Source organism: Odocoileus virginianus, chromosome 2, assembly GCF_023699985.2.
Source record: "Odocoileus virginianus isolate 20LAN1187 ecotype Illinois chromosome 2, Ovbor_1.2, whole genome shotgun sequence".
NCBI lineage: Eukaryota > Metazoa > Chordata > Mammalia > Artiodactyla > Cervidae > Odocoileus > Odocoileus virginianus.
Window position 1 is genome coordinate 84,398,287 of NC_069675.1, and position 20,951 is coordinate 84,419,237.

Genomic DNA, 20,951 nt, shown 5'->3' on the forward strand with positions numbered 1-20,951 from the left:
GCATGGAGAATCCCATGGAGAGAAGCCTCACAGGCTGCAGTCCACGGGGTTGCAAAGAATCGGACTTCACTGAGTCACTGAGCACACTCGCTCAGGGTATTGAGCTCAGGCTTTGGGTCTTGAGTCGGGCAAGTTTAACGAGCCCTTCTCTGAACAGCAACCCTTTGTTTCTGGGTTTTCCAGACTTTGTGTGCCCTTCTCTGGAGGAGGTTTCTAAGAGATCCTGAAGATCAAAGCAAGTTAGGAGAAAGAAAACTTGCAGAACGCTTGGTAAAACCCAAGCAACAGTGGATTGTTGCTGGAGCAACGGTGTCTAGGAAGGCCCTGTTTCGTTTGCTGTTTCTAGTGGTGACCTCCTTCTGCAGATGGCAGATGACTGCTCGGTCTGCTCTGAGACGTTCAGGATGATACTTTAAGGACTGTGTGGCACGGTGGGGCTGGGAGGGGAACCCATGTCCCGCTGTGCAGCTCCTGTGCCCTCGACCAGCAGTAATAAAGGCTCTTGCCCCCTTGGGAGTCATAGAGAGGGGAATGGAGGCTTTAGTGAGGGGTCCCCTCTGCCTGGCCACTCATGGGCTCCAGTGAGCCACTGCTGGCAAATGTTTAACAACTGACCAAAAGAAAGACAAAAACTAAGTCCTCGTCTGCTCATTTCTGTGGTGTAAATTCACCAAGCTGCTTCCAAGGTACCAACGAGACATCTCTGAGAGCCCACTTGGGAAGAGATGCTCGTGAGGCCTGGCTCCATACACACTGACTGGGGTGGTCCATGGCCATACCAATCGGTGACAGCCCCCCATCATTCATGAGACGGGGGGCAGGGGTGACTGAGCAGCCTGAGGATCGCCGAGACCAGGGAAACATGGGCTGTGTGACTCAGGGGTCCTGCCCCGAGGAGGCCCAGTGGAGTCACCCTGAGGTGGGTGCTCTGAGTTGTCTGTTCTCCAGAAGGGATGGTTTTAGGGTGTCACCCTAACCACTTCCTATCAGCACCAGCGACCTCAGGGACTCGTCCAAGGTCACATAGCAAATGACTGCCCACCCGAGGCTCTTGCCTCAGCTCTGAGAACAAGCTTTCACTTCTCAGAACCTCAGAGAGCATGGTGTTCAGCCACTCTCCTCCCCCCATGGGCCCGAGGGACAAGAAGGGGTGCTGGCCTGAGGCCTGGAGAGGACCCCAAACTCCCAGCCTGCATGGAGACATCCCCCTGCCCCCAACCCTCCCTCAGGGGCGGCCTGCCCCTCTCCCTTCTCCCTGACCTAGGAAGGAGCTGCTGTCCAGGGCGTGCAAGGGGACATTCATGGGTGGTCCCTGGAGTACTGGAGAAGTACCAGAGAAACCCCTCCTACCAGTGTGGCTGAGCCACGCCGGCCCTGGGGAGCGGGGTGAGCCTGAGGAGGAAGCGGGGTGACCCCTGGCCTCCGACCTCCGTGACCTGTCATGAAGGACTCCGACAGGAAGTGACTCTCCACCACAGTGGGAACCCCTGGATGCCCTTGGCAGCTAATCCCCACGTCACCCTTTGAAAAATTAAAACACAATCCTACAAAGAAAAATAGCACATCAATTAAAGTACAGATGCCAGAGCCCAGCTGGCTGGACTTGACCCCAGGCCGCACCAGTTCCCAGCTGTGTGACATTAACCACGTCTCTTCTCTGGTCTCCAGCTTGGGTTTTTCACTAGCTGTTTGTTCAGTCGCTCAGTCATGTCCGACCCTTTGTGACCCCATGGGCTGCAGCATGCTACGCTACCCTGTCCTGGGCGATCTCCTGGAGTGTGCTCAAATTCATGCCTATTGAATAGATGATGCTATCCAACCATCTCATCCTCTGTTGTCCCCTTCTCCTCCTGCCTTCAATCTTTCCCAACATCAGGGTCTTTTCCAATGAGTCAGCTCTTCACATCCAGTGGCCAAAGTATTGTAGCTTCAGCATCAGTCCTTCCAATGAATACTCAGGGTTGATTTCCTTTAGGATTGACTGGTTTGATCTTATAGTTCAAGGGACTCTCAAGAGTCTTCTCCAGCACCTACAATATACAAATAATGACGGTCACTAGAACCTACCCTGGCAGGCTGTGGTGAGGATTAAGTGATTGTGGATACTTGAATATACTGTTGACAAGTGTACAGTCCCTGGCACTTAGCAGGAAATCAGTAAATATAAGCTACCTAGTATTATTTATATTAAAGTCAGTGGTCTCTGAATATTGAGGTGTCTTTAAGTATTTGGGGAGTTCGGCTTGTCGGGAAGGGAACATCCATGCTGGTCACCCTGTTCCCAGCTGGTCTCCTCGGTGTTGGCGCTGTGCAGGCTTTGAGGTAGTCACACGTGTCCTTCTACTCGCAGGCTCCTGACCTCCATTTCTAAGCCTCTTTCCCCATCGCACCCTTGAGAATATTGCCTCTGTGACCAGCCAGGGGCCTGGGCTGCCTGGGGGCAGATGCTGAGCAGCGGAGGACTCACATGGGCCTCCATTCCACGGGACTGTAATTCCAGATCCAGCGCTTCCAAGCTCTGTGATACAGGCCAGGTTCCTTCACCTGCCTGAGCCTTGATTTCCCATCGGCAGCAACGAAATGGACGTAGTTATTGATAGTGACCGTGAGAAGTAAGGAGTCCAGTTGTCAGTGTTGAAGGAGATCGTGGAAACGTACCTGGGTTTCCACCAGAGTGGGGACCCAGCATCTCTGAGCCCATTGCTGAGCATGTGTTACGTGGTTCAGGGCATCACATCACTTCGTCCTCAGGTTGCCTGAGGAGGAGCTGCAGGTCCCAGTGGACCGAGGATCTGAGGCCGGGGGCCAGGCATCAACCGAGCAGCTCAGCCGGTCTTTGCTCTGAGGCTGCTGGGAGGCTCTGCCACCTCCTGTTGTGTGCGTTCCCTTTCTTTCCGCTGCGTTTGAGGAACGCGGCCCACAGACCGCGGGCCGCAGACGTGAATGGGCCCTTTCTCCCCTGAGGACACCTGGATGGAGGCTGGGGCATCCGGAGGTGGAGAGCCACAGGTGTGGATGGTTTCTGTTTGCTTCTTGGGTCTCAAGTGTTTCCTCTGATAACATTCACGGAGAGCACCGCTGTTGGATGTGACTGCCCACCCTGAGGCTGGAAGTGCCTGGCTGAGGAGGAGGGGGGAGGGGAGAGGGGAGGATGGAGAGAAGGAGGATGGAGAGAGGGAGGGGGGGTGGAGAGGAGGAGGGAGGATGGAGAAGAGGAGGGAAGATGGAGAGGAGGAGGGAGAGTGGGGAGGAGGAGGAACTGGAGGATGGGGAGGAGGAGGCAGAATGGGGAGGAGGAGGGGGAAGATGGAGAGGAGGAGGGAGGATGGAGAGGAGGAGGGAGGATGGAAAAGAGGAGGGAAGATGGAGAGGAGGGAGGATGGAGAGGAGGAGGGAGAGTGGGGAGGAGGAGGAACTGGAGGATGGGGAGGAGGAGGGAGAATGGGGAGGAGGAGGAACTGGAGGATGGGGAGGAGGAGGGAGAATGGGGAGGAGGAGGGGGAAGATGGAGAAGAGGGAGGATGGAGAGGAGGAGGGAGGAGGAGAAGAATGGGGAGGAGCAGGAGGGAGAAAAGGAGCTAGAGAGGAGGAGGGGAAGAGACTACCCAGTGCTTGAGCAGGGCCTGAGCATGCTGTTCCTGAAGGCATTTAGAAAGTCTGGCTTCCTCCTGGCTGAGGAGTCCCTGACCTATCTGCACCGTAAAGGGCGATCATGCTCCATGACGCAGGGGGCGAGATACAATCAGAACGAGAATATATTTAGAAGACAGGAAGTGAGCCCTCCAGCCTGCCCTTGCCTTTACAGCGGGTGTTCTCACCTTGTGAGCCCCCCGCCCCCAGCTGATGGACAGGCTGCTGCAGGGTGACACGGAGGAAATGGCTCTGGCCGTCCCGCTGATGCGTCCTTTTCTTCTCTCTCTGTCTGTCCTCACAGGCTTTGCTGGGGTTGTCCCAAAGTGATGGGGAACCGTGACATTTTGCTAGGAACTGAGTCATTTTGCTGGATTTTTTGAGCCGTGTCCCTGATTAGTAAACCTGTTTCAAAAATGGGAAAATGCACAGGACTATTTTTAAGTGTTCTCAGCATCGATCTTCCTAATTCCTAGAACAGACATCAGTGTCTTTCTCTTTTCAAGTGTAGATAAACACTGAGCAGCTGTGTGACCTTTGGCAAATGAGACTTGTCGGGTGTCAGTTTGCTCATCTGTGAAATGGGGCTAACACTACCTATCTCATGGGGGAAGGATGGGCCCACAGACCATGTGTACTTTCTCCCCTCCTCCCCACTGCAGTGTGCAGTGCCTATGGGCATTCAACATGCTCACAGTTCCTCTTATTATTTTTATAAGACTGACAGGTCCAAGGCCAGCATGGGGACTGGGTGAACTCACCCATTTGCTACACACTGGAGTGTCTACCAGGTTAGAATCTACCTTTGGTTGGCTACTGGGAGAAACAAAGTGAAACCTGTGTTTAAATCTGTCTGTCTTCTTAAATCAGCAGGACTTTCCTGGTGGCTCAGTGGTGAAGAATTGCCTGCCAATGCAGGAGACATGGGTTCAATCCCTAGTCTGGGAGGATCCCACAGGCCTTGGAGCTAAGCCTGTGCCCTGCAACTACTGAGCCCTTGTGTCCTGGAGTCTATACTCCACAAAAGAAGCCAGGGCAATGAGAAAGCAGCTCGCTGCAAAGAGAGAGACAAGCCTGCATGGCAAGAAGACCCAGGACAGCCAATAAACAAACAAACAAACAAAGAAACAATAAATAAGGAAAATAAAAAAGTCATCAACTGTCAGCAAACTTGGCAACATCTATCCAGTAATAAGAGTTTGCCAGGGTCCTCTGTGCTACACCAGAGACAAACGAAGAAATGTGATACAGCCGTGGCAGGGGACTCTGTCCAGGGTCGATGGAGACAGATACAAATGATTGCAAAGGGTCGCCTCGCTCAGCTCGGGGAATGTGAGGACGGCTTCTGTCCGTCACTGTCCCAGGACACCTGGGATGCGGTGATATTAGAAAGCCTGGGACAGCTGATGAGGGAGTTTTTATAGGTATGCTCTGTGTAGACACGGCCCCTTAGAGTAAGCTGTGCACAGTAGGTTACATTCCAAGAGAAACACTCCAGTGTGTCTAATGTAAACGCCAGCTCCTCTCAGCTTGGTGTCCCGTGCGTGCTGGGCACGTTGCTCGGGGCTTTCATCCTCACACCTGCTCTGTGGGGTCCCCGCTCTGGCTGTCTTAGTTTACACCTGGGGCCAGATCCTCAGCCCAGGTCCTATAGCTGAGAGAAGGTGGAGCTGGGACCTGAAGAGAGATCTTGGTGTTCCTTCAGGTCACTGAGATCCACTTGGGCAGTGTGTGCAGAGACAGAGCAGGATTAACATTACTGTGACATGTTCTGTATGCTCAAAGAAAACACTTGTAAGAAACTTTAGCAGATTTATTCCTTCTCTGCAGTATAACTCAATGTATGACATGACATGAATTTGTTACATGTGACATACAATACATGACTAAGTAAGTATATGGGCTTTCCAATGGCTCCGCGGGTAAAGAATCTGCCTGCAATGCAGGTTTGATCCCTGGGTTGGGAAGATCCCTCGGAGTAGGAAATGGCAACCCTCTCCAGTGTTCTTGCCTGGGAAATTCCATGGACAGAGGAGCCTGGCAGGCTATAGTCCACAGAGTTGCAAAAAGTCAGACACGACTGAATGACTAAGCACAGAACACAAGTAAGTATATATAAATATATATATGCATGTATAAAATAGTGGGGCTTCCCAGGTGACTCTAGTGGTAAAAAACCCGCCTGCCAATGCAGGTAGATGTAAGAGATGGGGGATCGATCCCTGGATCCAGAAGATCCCCTGGAGGAGGACGCAGCAGCCCACTGCAGTATTCCTGCCTGGTGGATCCCATTGACAGAAGAGGCTGGCGGGTTACAGTCATTGGTGCTGCACAGAGTCGGACACTGTTGAAGCAACTTAGCCCTCCTGCACGCATATTAATTCTGGAGTGGGTAGCCAATCCATTCTACAGGGGATCTTCCCGACTCAGGGACTGAAGCTGGGTCTCCTGCATTGCAGGCAAATTCTTTACCATCTGAGCCACTAGAGAAGCCCTATATGCGTCATATAATACATGCTTCAGTATATACTGTATAATTGGTATGTTGGTAAATTTCCAGTCATACAGCTTTCTTAACCAGAGGGTCAGAGTTGAACTCAAATTAGTCAACAGAGCTGACTAATTACCATTCCTCATAAGTTCAGGGAGGAGCCACGTGGAAGCTATCGTTGGAAGGAATCCTAGGTGAGCTTAGTGTTTGGACTACACTAGTTTGAACTACAGTCAGCCTCTGTTTTCTTCATTCTGTATCTGTGTTTTCAACCAATCTTGGATCAAAAATATTTGAAAAAATAAATTCTGGAAAGTTTCAAACAAGCATAACTTGAATTTGCCATGAGGGCAACTGTTGACACAGTATCTATTTGCATTGTATCCGGACAATAGGTCATCTAGAGATGACCTCACGTCTCAGAGAGGATGTCATAAGTTATATGCGAGTATTACACTATTTTGTATGGGGACTTGAGCACCCAAGAATTTCGGACCAATCCCCCGGAGATACTGAGAGAATGACTGTGTTTTTGAATGACTGGGAAAGAAGTCCTAGATGTGGCAGTCTGAAGGCAGCTCAAGCACAGCTTTGGAGCTGGGAGGCTGGTGGGCTGGGGCGCATGGCCCGGAGCTGATCTGAGCTGCTCAGAGCTGCTCAGGGGTCACAGGTCACATTTCTCTTTTAAGAAAAACAAAGTCTAGCACAGAAAGCCTTCTGCTAGGCTATGATGAGCGACATGGAGCAGGGATGAGTCTCCACTCATCAGGTGAGAGCACCTGAGTGGGATGGTTGTGGGCGGCAGCAAGGTGAGGTCAGGGGCTCTGTCACCCCCTTCTCCTCCTGCCCTCAATCTTTCCCCGGAAGTTCCCATGTGCTCGAGGACGGTTGGCTTCCATCATGGAGCACCCCCAGCACTGCTTGGGTCTCAGGGCGGGGCAGAGCGTCGGTGCAGAAGGCCGCCCTCACTGGCTAGGTTCTGGGCTTGCTTTCCTTCCATGCTCTGGAGCTGAGTGAGGGTTCTGCAACCAGGGTCATTTAGAGAGCCCTGGGGGCTGATGGAGACCCCCGAGCCTTGTCTGGAACCCAGCTGGACATGCCCCATTTTTTGACAGGTAACACAGGATAAAATCAACCCTGAATATTCATTGGAAGGACTGATGCTGAAGCTAAAGCACCAATATTTGGGCCACCTGATGCGAAGAGTCGACTCAGTGGAAAAGACCGTGATGCTGGGAAAGATTGAGGGCAGGAGGAGAAGGGGGTGACAGAGGATGAGATGGTTGGATGACATCATCGACTCAATGGGCCTGAGTATGAGCAAGCCCTGGGAGATGATGAAGGACAGGGAAGCCTGGTGTGCTGCCATCCATGGGGTCATGAAGAGATGGATAGAACTTAGCGACTGAACAACTGCAATAACAGAGGTGCAGGGAACACAGAGGATGCCCAGATGCTGGAGTGAGATCTGAATTCTTGTTCTAGCTGTGTGGCCTCAGACAAGTCAATTCACCTCTTGGAGCCTCGATTTTGCCATCTTTCCAATGGGGATAATAATATTTATTGTTACAGTGCAAGGAGGAATAAATGACATGAGAGAGTTATGTAAGGTGCCCAGCACTGTGTCTGGCACAGAGAAGATATCTGATAATCAGAAACTATTATTAACGAAATGCAGCAGTTTGGGATGAGAGATTTGGCTTCTTTAACAAAGCTGTCTTGGAGAGATTTTTACATCCTACTGTACTGTGCTAAAGAGACAACTAAATTCCTGTTTACATATAAACCTAAACCCTCTTATTCTAACTGTGCCACCACCTTAAAAGACATATATTTATTCTTCGGTTTTAGCTGTTCATATGTTTAAAAGTGGCACACACTTCCAGTGTGATTATGCTAATGTACACAGGAGTTTAACAACTGTGCTCTCTGCTCTAACCATCTATTTGAACTACATTGTGCAAATAAGATGTTATCTTAAATAAGCTCCTAATATAACTCAGTAATCACTATAATGCTTTTTGGTGAAATTGTGGTGTTATTACTGAATTTAGTCATGAGTCTCAGATACTGAACCTTCGAACAAACACCAGCAGTGCCCAGTTGCTGAGTTCCTGGCCAGGAGGAGATGGACGTGGTTGTCCTGGTAGGCTGGAAAGTGGGGGGCGGCCGGCACATGTGAGGTCCTGGGTCCGACACCCACAGGAGAGGGTGAGTCAGGGTGTAGGGTCGCACCTGTCGGAGGGAGGGTCACCCTTATCAGAAGCCTCATCACAAAGTGGAGAAGGAATAAGCACTGCAGGCCCGCACATTCCAGCCACAGGAAGGCTGGGTCTGACTCACGAAGTGGAATGCGGGCCAGGAAGGACTTCAGCCAGCTCTGCGGGTCCTCTCTACCCGGCAGACGCCACCTGCACCACCTCCTGGGAACTTTGCTTGCAGGTGCATTTCTTTGACTATCTTAAGGGGGTGATGCAGTTTATCTTCATATTGCATTAAAGAAATAGGAAAGGGACATGGGTGCATGCATCTGTGCACGTTCAGTTGTGTCCAGCTCTTTGTGACTCTGTGGACTATAGCCCGCTAGGCTCCTTTGTCCATGGGATTCTCCAGGCAAGACTCCTGGAGAGGGTTGACATTTCCTCCTCCAGGGGATTTTCCTGACCCAGGACTCGAACCCGGGTCTTCTGCAGCTATTGCATTGGAGGGGGATTTCATTACCACTGAGCCACCCGGGAAGCCCTGGAAAACAGAACATCAAGGTGCAAATGGAGGATTTAAAAAATATACTAATACCTGTCTCTTGCTTCCTCCCTCCTTCCTTTCTTCCTGCCTCCCTTCCTTCCCAGTTTGCTCTGAGATCTAGGAAAAGCCTCAGCTTTCTCATGGGTAAAGTAATAATATGGATGATATTATGGACAGAGTTGTGTCCCCCAGATTTACAGACTGAAATCCTAACTCCCAGGACCTCAGACCTGACTGTATTTGGAGACAGAATTTTTAAAGAAATGACTGAGGTAATGCGAGGTCACATGGTGGGCTTAACCCACCATAGTGGGGGGAGATTAGGGCACAGAAACACGCAGAAGGGTGACCACGTGAGGACATGGGGAGAAGGCAGAGCGTCTACAAGCCAAGGTGAGAGGCCTCAAGGGAAACCAACCCTGCCGACGCTTTGATCTCAGACTTCCAGTCTCAAAATAAATTCTTGTTGCTTAAACCACCTGGTCTGTGGTGCTTTATAGTGGCAGCTCCGGCACATCAATACAGATGTAAACCTCCAGGTAGAGAAATGTCACTTCTTGCTGCTGGTTACCCAGGGTTGGGGCAGCTGGGAGTTAGGCAAATGAAGTTGGGTCTCGAGAGGGGTCTGGAGTCTGTGGTCTGGGAACTAGCACTTGTCTGGCTGGCTCCTCTATGCTCTCCGGTTGCCCTTGGGGTGGAGTGCGTGCTACTGGCTTCCTCTGCCCCAGGCACTGTACATTCTTGGCAGATTTTGCCCATTGAGCAGGTAAATGTGACAGGAAGGAGAGCCTGGTGACTTATTAAGTGGCGTTGAAAGAGGGAAGAGAAAAACCGGAGACGGACTCACGACAGTGATGGCAGGGGAGTAAGATTCCTGCTGTGGGGTTAGAAGGGCGCTGAGCCATGATCTGGTCCAGACCATGCATCTCACAGCTGGGAACTGGGGCTCCAGAGGAAAGGAGACTTATCCAAGACAGGGCTAACTCTAGGCCACCCGTCTCCTGAACATCGCTGGCGATGCTTTCCTGAGATTGTCCTCTTTCGGAGAATAAGAAAGGAAAAGAAGAGGTTCATTTCGTATTCACAAATGCCTAATGCAGAGAACACAACACATTTAAACCCTAAAAGTCTCCCAAAGAAATGGCTTAAGTTCACTCTTTGCTGTGTGGAGGAGTTACTGCTGTTGTTGTTCACTCATTCAGTTGCTCAGGCGTGTGCAGCTGTTTGCGACCCTATGGATTGCGCTTCCCTGTCCTTCATTATCTTCTGGAGTTTGCTCAAACTCAAGTCTATTGATTCAGTGGTGTCATCCAACCATCTCATCCTCTGTCGCCTTCTTTTCCTCCTGCCCTTGGTCTTTCCCAGCATCAGGGTCTTTTCCAGTGAATTGGATCTTCACATCAGGTGGCCAAAGTATTGGTGCTTCAGCATCGGTGCTTCCAAAGAATATTCAGGGTTGATTTCCTTTAGAATTGACTGGTTTGATCTCCTTGATGTCCAAGGTCTCAAGAGTCTTCTCCAGGACCACAGTTCGAAAGCATCAATTCTTTGGTGCTCAACCTTCTTTATGGTCCAAATCTCAAATCCACACACGACTATTGGAAAAGCCACAGCTTTAACTATACAGACCTATGTCAGCAAAGTGATGTCTCTGCTTTTTAATATGCTGTCTATGTTTGTCAGAGCTTTTCTTCTAAGAAGCAAGCATCTTTTAATTTTGTGACTGCAGTCACTGTTTGCAGTGATTCAGTTCAGTTCAGTTCAGTCTCTCAGTCGTGTCCGACTCTTTGCGACCCCATGAATCGCAGCACACCAGACCTCCCTGTGCATCACAAACTCCCCGGGGTTTACTCAAACTCATGCCCATTGAGTCAGTGATGCCATCCAGCCATCTCATCCTCTGTCATCCCCTTCTCCTCCTGCCCCCAATCCCTCCCAGCATCAGGGTCTTTTCCAATGAGTCAACTCTTCGCATGAGGTGGCCAAAGTATAGGAGTTTCAGCTTCAGCATCAGTCCTTCCAATGAACACCCAGGACTGATCTCCTTTAGGATGGACTGGTTGGATCTCCTTGCCGTCCAAGGGACTCTCAAGAGTCTTCTCCAATACCACAGTTCAAAAGCGTCAATTTTTCAGTGCTCAGCTTTCTTCACAGTCCAACTCTCACATCCATACGTGACCACTGGAAAAACCATAGCCTCGACCTTTGTTGGCAAAGTAATGTCTCTGCTTTTTAATATGCTATCTAGGTTGGTCATAACTTTCCTTCCAAGGAGTAAGCGTCTTTTAATTTCATGGCTGCAGTCATCATCTGCAGTGATTTTGGAGCCCAAAAAAATAAAGTCTGACACTGCAGTGATTAGAAACAGTTAAATGTTATCATCCATCCACTGTGTGTGAATGACTGTGAAGGTCAGGAAAACAGGCAACTAGCTTATCTCGGCTCATCTGAGAATGACCCTCATCCCCGGCATTGTTTATGTTCTCTGGGACCTGCAGCTCCAATCACACCAGTTCTTCCTCCTGGTGAAGCGGAGTGAGGGTCACAGGAGGTGGGCAGGGTAGGATAAGCACTGTTGCCTGCCATGGAAAATGCTGGAACGCCTGCTTTTGTTGAGTCCCTCCTAGAACAGGGTGCTTCAACCTGGCTCTTGCTCCTGCAGCCCTGTCCTCGGTCCTGCTCTGGAGAGGAACACAGCCACTCACAGGCCGCATCTATACCACCTAATGGGCCAATGTGAAACGTTAAACACCCTGGCATTACCCTTAAGAGGTAGTCTGATAAATGGGCTTAGTGACCTTTGTCAGATGGAAGCAAAAACAGAGAAATGGGATGAGGGCAGTTGCTGGGGTTCAACTAAGTCCCACAAACCATCACCTTTGCTAATGGGGAGCCCACGGCTTGTGTCACGTCTGTGGGTCTGCACCACTTGCAGGGCTGCTCAACTTGTGGGAGAGGAAGTGGGGGATGGAGGAACTGGGGGACCCTCACACCCAGGGTCAGCCCACTAGGGGATGGGCTGAGCTGGGACTCACGCTCGGACCTGCCCTGTTGCCAGGCTGTGTGCCCTCTTCATTCTACTGCATTGCCCCCGTGGGAGTATTCCCTGAAAGCCTGTGATCTGCTAGGGCGTGGAGAGGAGCCAGAGCTGATCCCTGAATGGGGCCCACAGCTTGGTACCAGGAGGCTCTCCCGGACACCCTGGGTGAGAGTAGGTGGTGACATGGGGGGCACATGCCTTTTAAATCAGAACTTTACATCTGAAAAAAGAAATCATCATTGCTCCACATTTAAAAACACACACACCAAAAAAAAAAAAAGAAATAAAAATAAAAAGAAGAGAAGAAAATGAACTTCTTGTATTTTCACAACCAGAAGTTCACTGCTATTTCTCTTTGATGTATTTTGTTTTGGTGTATTTTTTTTCTTTACACAATAATTTTCTTACCTTGTTATAATGATCCCTTGATGGTAGGCTTAGGTAGACAGGACCTAAGTTTTTCTCATTTTCCATTTTATCCTTTCACAGTCATGCAAGTGGTGCTCAATACTTTTTTTTTTTGGACAGGAAAGTAGGATTTGTTGGAGGACATGAGTAAAGAGGGGCTTTCCCAGATGGCACTAGAGGTAAAGAAACCCTCTGCCAACGCAGGAGCTTCGGGTTTGATCCCTGGGGTGGGAAGATCCCTTGGAGGAAGGCATGGCAACCCACTCCAGTATTCTTGCCTGGAGAATCCTATGGACAGAAGAGCCTGGCGGGCTACATTCCGTGGGGTCACACAGAGTCAGACACGACTAAAGCGACTTAGCATGCAGGCAGGTGTAAGGAAGGGATAGCTGCCATTTGTCCAGGGGGCCACGATTAGGGATGTATTTAATCCCACAACCATCTGAAATGAGCCACTTTTTCTGCCACCATGTTTTCAAATTCATCCACATTAAACTTCATAAACCCCCACTTCTGGGAGATGGGGATCTTTTGGTGGCCAGGGAACTTGAACAAGGCCTCGCGGAGGGTCTCAGTCACCTGCCTCTTGTTCTGCAGCTTGGTGAGGGTGGACATTATGACTTGGCCCTTGTGGACCCTGGCCACTATGCCCTGGCACTTTCCAAAGGCACTGCGCACACCTGTCTGGAGCCTGTCAGATGCGATCAGCTCCAGCGTGGACAACGTCTTGTGGATGCAGGTGATGGGGAAGGGGTGGAGCTGCATGCAGATAATGAGAGCCATCTCTGCCACAGCTTTTCACCAGGTATGTGTTGGCACAAATATGAGCAGCCTCCAGGGCTTGAGTGGGAACTCACCCACTTTGGTCTCCTTCTGCCCCAGGTCAAAGACGTGGATCATAGCATCAGGGACACCTTGGCAGAAGTGAAACTTTGGGTGCAGCTTGTCCTTATGATACTGATACTGGTAACACCAGGCTGGGTGGCGGCGCATGGTGACACCATGATCTTCAACGGTGAGCCGAAAATCTGCTGGGAGGCACTGAGGCTTGCTGGTGTCCACTGGGAGCTCAACACACAGGAATTCCTCCCAGCAACGGAAAACGTCTGAGAATGGAAGGACCTGCCTCCACGGGTGGGAATACTCCATCCCTGAGGAAACTCAAGGAAAAGTTAGATGACCTCCTGATGGGAGAGTGGAAAGAGGATACTGTGACAGGGGGATTTCCAAATCTGATGGATCCTGGGTTTTGTGGACCGGCCAGGCCTTTCACAGGGAGCGGGAAGCTTTCCAAATGGAGCAGAAGCAGTTCTCTCATCAGTCTGCCTCTTGCCCGATAAGGGTGTTCGCTGTGTTGAGGACTCGGCTAGAAATCCATCCAAACTAAACTGAGGGTTTGTGGGCACAGTGGTTGGAGGAGGGCTGTTTCCTGCAGAGGGTTGTCTTTCCATCACAGCTGAGACCAAAGCCTGAGAAGCAGGTTCTGTGTGATGCCAGCAACCCTGCCTCCCAGCTGGAAGGGAAGATCTATTTACATAGAAAGTCAGTAACAATAGGGGCCGATTTGTGGTTGAGTCACAGTAAGAAGTCTGAAATGGGCTGGGTGACCCTGCATTAGGGTTGCTGGGTAGGACCTGGACACCTAGAGATGTGGGCCAGAAATCAAGGCACGGAGTCTGATGGGTGAAAAGGGTTCTAAGTGACTCTCAGCTGCAGAGAGGAGGGTGGCTTGAGAAGAGGCAGGAGAGCAATGTCAGATCCACATTGTGAGGGCCTTCCTGCCTGCCTCCCCTGGACAGTGCTTCCTGGACAGCTGGCTGCTCTCTCATCCTTACCTAATTCTGCTGGTATCTAGTGGGGGAGGGGCTTGGTACAAGTGCAGAAAAAAGTGTTAGTGGCTCAGCTGTGTCCGACACTTTGTGACCTCATGGACTATAGCCCGGCAGGCTCCCCTGTCCATGGGATTCTCCAGGCAAGAATACTGGAGAGGGTTGCCATTTTCTTCTCCAGGGGATCTTCCCGACCCAGGGATGGAATCTGGGTCTCCCGCATTTCAGGGTGTGAATTTTCCAGTGTGCTGGGCTTCAAGCTGAAGAAGGACCTGAGAAGATGGAAGAAGGGGAAAGAGGGATGGAAGGGGATGGAAGGCTGCTGCAAAGGAAGGCCGCTTGGCTGTGAGTATGAGAGGGAGGGAATCAGAAACGAAATGCTCGCTCCTTTCCAGCTGGGAGTGGGTGGGCTCCGGGGAGAGGGTGAGAGTCACCTTAAAGGGGTGGCTGACGTCTACCATGTGCTCTCTGCTTCTGTTGACATGTCAGGATTCCCCGATGGCTCGGTGGCCTGGCTGTGGATGCGGACACCTTTGGATGGATGGAGACCATGGGAAGTGATGTGTCAACCCTCACAGTTACTGTTTGCTGAGTACCAGCTGTTCAGCAAGCAGTGTGCCGCCTTCATGAACATGATCTGTTCTAAAACCAGCCCCCAGGGAGGCAGGCCAGGACTCGCCAGCCCGAGGAGGAAACTGCCAAGAGGACTGTGTGAATCTCTAGGATCCAGCGAGGAGCTCTGGGGCAGATCCTGAACCCTCCTGATCCCCAAGCCTGTGCCTAGATGGTGCGTGACGGAGCCTTCCTCATGCTTGGCAGTTCCCAGCAGCAGTCTCCAGGTTGTGTAAGCGCCGTTCCCTCTGTGGGTCAGCATCTGAATTCCTCTCTCTGATGGGAGACTCAGAGGCTGGTGGAAAGGAAAGAGGCAGGGGCCATTCTGCTGGCGGCCCTGGTGCATTAAGGCCCAGGGGCTCTAAAGATGCTGCTGCTGGCCCGCCTCCCACTTAGGGGAAATGCAACATGCTTTTGACTTTATGTGGTTAAATTGAGGTTAAGCCAAGTTCTGTGTAGCTATTTCTACACATATTAGGAAAACCAAACAGCTGCAGGGCTGGTGTCAGCAAGATCCCTGAACCTGTTTGAACCTGGCTGGGCCAGCTTTCTGTGAGTTGTGGCCATTGCTGCGTCTATTGAAACAGTGCTGAAGGGGCACTCAAACTCCCCACCGCCCTACCCACCTTTCTCATTCATACCCCCCATCCCAAACCCTTCATCAGCCTCTTCCTCCAGAAAAGGTGGAGGAAAAATTACCCTTGCTGGATGCTGATCGAAGGGTGCCTGTGTCCTTCACACTGACGACATTGTTTAAGACTGTGTCACCTCTGTGAAAATATTGGTTCTGTAGTGATGCCAAGATTTCTGAGTTAGCTATCAACCAGGTCTCCTTGTGCAAACTCAATCTGCTTTCTGAAAGGTTTAATCAGCATGAGATCTTTCTTAGAAAATGGTCACAGTGCTTGTGTGCCCGTCTCTTCTGTTCCCTGCTAGCCACCGGCAGCCACTAGGGTAGGAGCCACAAAGCTTGGGCCTTGGGCATTATGACACAGCCAAGGGCTGGGGAGGGCTTCCCTGGTAGCTTAATCGGTACAGAATCTGCCTGCAATGCAGGAGACACAGGTTTGATCCCTGGGTTGGGACGATCTCTTGGAGAAGGAAATGGCAACCCACTCCAGTATTCTTGCCTGTGAAATCCCATGGACAGAGGAGCCTGGTGGGCTATACGTCTGTCCACGGGGTCGCAAAGAGCTGGACATGACTAAATTGACTGAGCACACACGCAAAGGGCTGGGGAATTCTTTCTCCAACTGTCTGGGAGAGAGGACAGCTCTAATTCTTCCTGCAGTGTCTTTAGAGACCATCGTTTAGAGAATATTATTAAGCCAAGTATTAAAAGGAAAGAGAGTGGAGGAGTAGACTCATTGTTTGCACTTAAACCTTTGGTGTTTAGATTCAGGGACTCTCATTAATGAAGTCAAGACTTTAAACCATGGGTACCCATTAGCTTGGAAAGGAAAATTTAATGGTATTTCCTTTGATGTAATCACCTTGGAAAATAGTGTTGTAGTTCCAAAGCTCTAAGCAAACTTTGCAACCTGTTTGTTTGTTTGTTTGTTTTTTGGTAAAATAATTCTGTACAGATATGTAGATTGACCCTGTGAAATTTATTTGGGAATGAGGTTATTTAAGCCATTAATTTATTTAGGATTAGAAGAGATTATTTGCAACTACTAAAAATAAATAGGAGATTAAAATTTATGTAACCATCAGATTAACAGTTCTTTTTAAAGAAAATTTAAGTATGGCCAGAAATTAGTGACAAAATGAGTGGAGCTTTGAAGTAACTTATTTAATATGTAGAATATACAAAGGACAATGGTTGGATAGACTCATCAGATAAATTTCCTCCTGCCTTTCTTCACCCCCCAACCCCGCCCTGTTACTGTGTCCAGTTGCTTAAACATGACTGTTTTGAATTATGGATTTTTAGCAGGGAGGGAATTAATGGAGAAATATGTACTGGAAGCAGTGGGCTGGGAAGTCAGATTCTAAGCCTATTAGTTCTCTGTTCTTAACTTCCTGTGTGACCTTGGTCAAAGCAATTCACCTCTCTGAGCCGCTGCTTCTCTGCGAAGGACTATAGCTTGTCAGCTGCCGTAGGCGGGTGTGGAGGCAGAGAAACCGGGGAGAGGCTGGGGGACGTTTGGATGGAAGCAGCAGAGGAGTCACAGACGGCTCCCGCGGACCCTCCACGCCTCTGACTTTGGCCCTTTCTCTGGACTGATGTTTGTAATCTGTGGTCCCGTTACAGACCTGTGGATAACACGGCCTGTTACTCCAAAATATTGAAAGCAAATATTAACTCAAGATAATGCAACTTGAGCTACACGAAGGTCAGCGAACCCAGAAGAGGAAAATAATCCTCGTGTGTTAAAAACGATGGCACATGATGCTTCCAGAATTGTTCATAAATTCCTGTTTTGTGGCAGCAAGAACTGGCCTGAGAAATGAAGGCTGGGGTATCTCAGGGCAGCCTTGCAGTCATGTCAGATGTGCACACTGGCCCCAGTTGCTAAAGCGCTTCATGGCTGATAAGGTGCTACTTACAGAGATGGGAACTAAATTTATAGTCGGCTTTTGTGGAGCCAATTTCCATGTTGTGCTGCCGGAGTTGAAAACGCAAGGAAATGTGCTTGAAGCCAAAATTGGCTTTGTGGCTCCAGTTTCCTCAGCTCAGCACCACCTGCCTCCAATCAAACTGTCCAATTACAGGAAACAATTGTTTTCTTGCTTTCTGGGAAGTGAAGAAATTCATCCAGTAAAGGACTGATTTCTAAATGTTTCTCCCCCACCTCACCCCTTTTTAAAAAGATAAAAGAACAGAAATTAACAGCAGATCCAAAACATCAACACTGTTTCAGCGTGGGGGAGAAAGTGTTTCCCTAACAAATTACTTTCAGAGTTCAAAAACCAGAGTGATGTGGTCCATGCATTATGGTGCGATGGACCACAGACCCCGGATCTGTAATTACCTCGGATAATAATGTTATTAGCCACTCAGAAGAAAGGTTCTCCTTTTTAAGATGTGAGGCAGTAATTAAAGGCTTTGAATTTCACAGGTGAAATCTTGCAGAAAGTACGATTTTAAAGTCAAAGAATTTAGTGATCCACCTCTGGTTAATTAAACTTTCTTCTCAAAATAAAATCTTGTATTTGAAACAATGAAATCGGCGGCAATGATACTATTTATCTCCAAGTCCAAGTCTCATTTCTTTAAACTTCAAATTGACTTGCTTGAGCTGATTTCTCTGAAATAGCTGAAATAACTGCAGAGAAGTTGAAGGGAAAATAAACCACTGGCCACGTGGAGATATTTAGCATGCATTGAGCAAGGGTAATAATTATAGTACATGCTTTCCTCTGGCAGGTAATATTTTAATGGAACAAACAGATAAACTTCCCTTGATGTGTTTCTGTGTCATCTCCTGAATTTTCTTTTTCAAATTAAAGATAGAACGGCTCAATAGTTCATGATTCAATAAAAGTCATGACCTCATGAAAACCACTTATAAGCAGTGTTCCACATCATTCTTCTTTAGGGTATTTACATATCTGAGGCTACCTCCAAAAGCTTACATGTACAACATTGATTTTTGCCACATTCTGAATCCACTTATGTGTTATTTCAAGGCAATTGTTCCACTCCGCTCCGTGAGTTCTCCTATATACAGGCGTTGTCATTGTTGTCATTCAGTCACTAAGTGGTATCTGACTTTTTGCGAACCCATGGATTATAGCCCATCCGGCTCCTCCGTCCATGGGATTCTCCAGGCAAGAATACTGGAGTGGGTTGCCATTTCCTTCTCCAGGGGATCGTCCCAATTCAGGAAATGAATGCATGTCTCCTGCATTGGCAGTCAGATTCTTTACTGCTAAGCCACCTGGGAAGCCCACATGGGCATTAGCTCAGAAGAAACACTATTCTTCTCCTCCAGGAAGCCTTCCTTGATCAGATCAGGCAGAGACCATCTCTCACTTTCTGCCCCTGCTCTAGTCCTGTTTTGGGTTCTGGCCTGGGTAGTGATTTTCACTTCTGCAGTGTAAAGAAGCTCTTTGGGAACAGAAATTCATAGGAAACTAGGCTATTTCTCAGTAAAAATGAATAAGGGATGGCTTTCCTCCTATTTATTTCTTCTGAGCTCCCTTAGCGAGAGGGCTTCCCAATTCAGGAGCCGCAGGAGACACGAGTTCAATCCCTGGGTCGGGAAGATCACCTGGAGGAGGAAATGGCAACCCACTCCAATATCCTTGCCTGGAGAATCCCATGGAGAGAGGAGCCTGGTGGGTTACAGTCCAGGGGGTCCAAAAGAGTCAGATATGACTGAGCGACTGAGCAAGCCGGCTCTTAGAGACCTTTTCTCTTTTCCGTATCCCCAGGCAGTGGTGGGAATCTAGGACTCCGGCCTGATCACCTTTTCCATTCATTCTGCAATTCTGGGCAACCTCATGCCCACTCATGACTTCACCTGTAACCTTTGGTCTCCACAGCCCAAACCTGTGTTCTCTTCCTTGTGTTCTGGGGGTCTGGGGTGAGATGCTGAGCGCACGGTCTCTAGGGAGAGGCCGGTACCCCTGTGACCTCAGAGCTGACGCTTGCTCTCCTGGAGTCTTAACAATTGGGGGGGATGGGTGGGATACCAGTGAGTGTATTCATCTGGAGAAATCCCTCCTCGTTCTTCACCCTCAGCTGGGCCCAAGCATCATGGCCAGAGGCTGTCTCTGCCTGCCCTGCGCACCCCCAGAACCCCAGCCATACACTGCTCACGGCCACCCTGCTTCTGTGCCCAGGAGGGACCTGAGCTCTTTTCAGTCAGAGCCACTGGCCAGGGCTGAGTGTCCCTTGGCTTTGTTCCCTGGGGTGGGGGGTGTTGAGAAGGTACCCAGGAAATTGATCCTGAATGATCAGATCTGATTTCAACAATGGCCTGGGCTCCTTCTCCACCCCGTGCTCTTTATCCATAAGAACGAATTTCGGATTCTGCAAATCCGCCACTTGACAGAGATCTGGTGACTCAGGGGAGGACTGGGGCCTGGGGGCTTTCCAGCCACCTAGTTAGATGAAACCACACGGCGACCTTCCCTCCCCGCTGGGTGACCTAGTTCTCAATTCCTGTAGTCTTGGCGCCCTCGCTGCAGAATTCTGATGAGGCCGGGCCTGTTCATGGCTGGGGTTTGATGAGAAAAGGGAATTGAGATGGAGGTGATTGATTTGGGCCTTGAGAAGCTGTGGGGATGTCGCCCGGTGTTTTTTTTTTTTTTTTTTTTTTTCTGGCAGTGGGAACTAGTCTGTAGGAAGGGGGCTTCCCGTGACACTAGGCCCCCCCCCTCCCCCGCCACCGGGGCCTCTCGGGACTTCTGTTCCATCCCTGTGGGATGAGATGGGAAGGCTGCCCTGATGCACGGTACGGGAGATTGATTATCTCGGCTCTCGCAGCCTTTCTGGGTGATTTTCCCAATTATAATGAAAAATCGCCGACAATCCTACTTCCACCCAGATCCCCATTTTGCTCTTTAGAGCTGAAGTGGAAATTGAACTCCACGTGTCTCGCCTGATTGAGTTCGTCCCAGGCAGTCGTGCTGGGGCTGCGGCTCCTCTGGGTTGGTGGGTAGATGTTGGTCCTCCCCGCACCCGGCAGGGCCGAGGGGGCCAGGAGAGACGGTGGCATCTCTGGTGGGCGGTGTGTTCTCATGCCCCTTGGCAGTAAAGAGAAGTGGAGACGCTACTGTGGGCAGATTCCTTTTCTCCTTTACTCTCAGCAGACTCTTACTCATCTTAAAGTCCCTCCTCCATGGACCTTCTCCTGACTGTTCCCTGAAGCCTCCTTGCTCCAGCCTCTCTCCTCCAACCTCCCTGGCATGCTGGAGGCCCTCACTGGGAAACTTCTCAGGCTGGTTGTGATTTTCTGCTTCCTCCTCAGACCCCTCACCACCTGGCAGCCCCTGGGGGGCAGGATTCGGGGTAAACACAGGGTCCAGAGCCCATGACCACTCAGTGCAGACTTGGAAGGAAGGAAAGGACCTTGCAGGGGTGATTAGCCCTCTGCCCAGTGGGCTATTTGAATCCTTTGAAGACTTTTAAAAATAATGCAGAAACCCTGGGCCCCCTGAACCAATGGGATCAGAATCTCTGGGCATCAGCATTTAGAAAGCACCCCCCACCCCACAGGGTGGTTTTTCCATGCAGGCCTGG

General features: G+C 50.0%; 1 long non-coding RNA gene and 1 pseudogene across 1 annotated transcript; one reads left to right on the forward strand and one right to left on the reverse strand.

The window, feature by feature from the left end:
- Window positions 1-12,885: 12,885 nt before the first annotated feature.
- On the reverse strand, window positions 12,886-13,307 carry LOC110149577 (large ribosomal subunit protein uL16-like; annotated as a pseudogene).
- Window positions 13,308-13,581: 274 nt separating this feature from the next.
- On the forward strand, window positions 13,582-18,266 carry LOC139030167 (uncharacterized). The gene is made up of 2 exons (XR_011482457.1): window positions 13,582-14,488; window positions 14,633-18,266. It is a non-coding gene; the product is annotated as an uncharacterized lncRNA (long non-coding RNA).
- The last annotated feature ends 2,685 nt before the right edge of the window (window positions 18,267-20,951 follow it).